This window comes from Physeter macrocephalus, chromosome 21 (assembly GCF_002837175.3).
Source record: "Physeter macrocephalus isolate SW-GA chromosome 21, ASM283717v5, whole genome shotgun sequence".
NCBI lineage: Eukaryota > Metazoa > Chordata > Mammalia > Artiodactyla > Physeteridae > Physeter > Physeter macrocephalus.
In genome coordinates this window covers 50,717,128-50,718,506 of record NC_041234.1, presented here as the reverse complement: position 1 = coordinate 50,718,506, position 1,379 = coordinate 50,717,128, and positions in this window count along the sequence as shown.

The window sequence follows — 1,379 nt, the reverse complement described above, 5'->3', positions numbered from 1 at the left end:
TGAGGTGATATCTCATTGTGTGGTTTTTTTTTGGGGGGGAAATTATTTTATTTTTTTAACATCTTTATTGGAGTATAATTGCTTTACAATGGTGTGTGAGTTACTGCTTTACAACAAAGTGAATCAGTTATACATATACATATGTTCCCATATCTCTTCCCTCTTGTGTCTCCCTCCCTCCCACCCTCCCTATCCCACCCTTCTAGGTGGTCACAAACCACTTAGCTGATCTCCCTGTGCCATGCGGCTGCTTCCCACTAGCTATCCACCCTACGTTTGGTAGTGTATATATGTCCATGCCACTCTCTCTCTTCGTCACAGCTTACCATTCCGCCTCCCCATATCCTCAAGGCCATTGTCTAGAAGGTCTGTGTCTTTATTCCCATCCTACCCCTAGGCTCTTCATGACATTTTTTTTCTTAGATTCCATATATATGTGTTAGCATACGGTATTTGTTTTTCTCCATCTGACTTAGTTCACTCTATGACAGACTCCAGGTCCATCCACCTCACTACAAGTGACTCAGTTTCGTTTCTTTTTATGGCTGAGTCATATTCCATTGTATATATGTGCCACATCTTTTGTTGTGCAAAAGCTTTTAAGTTTCATTAGGTCCCATTTGTTTATTTTTGTTTTTATTTCCATTTCTCTAGGAGGTGGGTCAAAAAGGATCTTGCTGTGATTTATGTCATAGAGTGTTCTGCCTAGGTTTTCCTGTAAGAGTTTGATAGTGTCTGCCCTTACATTTAGGTCTTTAACCCAATATGAGTTTTTTTTGTGTATGGTGTTAGGGAGTGTTCTAATTTCATACTTTTACATGTACCAGTCCAGTTTTCCCAGCACCACTTATTGAAGAGGCTGTCTTTTCTTCACTGTATATTCTTGCCTCCTTTATCAAAGATAAGGTGACCATATGTGTGTGGGTTTATCTCTGGGCTTTCTATCCTGTCCCATTGATCTATATTTCTGTTCTTGTTCCAGTACCATACTGTATTGATTACTGTAGCTTTGTAGTATACTCTGAACTCAGGGCTCCTGATTCCTCCAGCTCCATTTTCATTCTCAACATTGCTTTGGCTATTCGAGGGCTTTGGTGTTTCCATACAAATTGTGAAATTTTTTGTTCTAGTTTGGTAAAAAATGCCAGTGGTAGTTTGATAGGGATTGCATTGAATCTGTAGGTTGCTTTGGGTAGTAGAGTCATTTTCACAATGTTGATTCTTCCAATCCAAGAACATGGTATATCTCTCTATCTATTTGTATCATCTTTAATTTCTTTCATCAGTGTCTTATAATTTTCTGCATACAGGTCTTTTGTCTCCTTAGGTAAGTTTATTCCTAGATATTTTATTCTTTTTGTTGCAGTGGTAAATGGGAG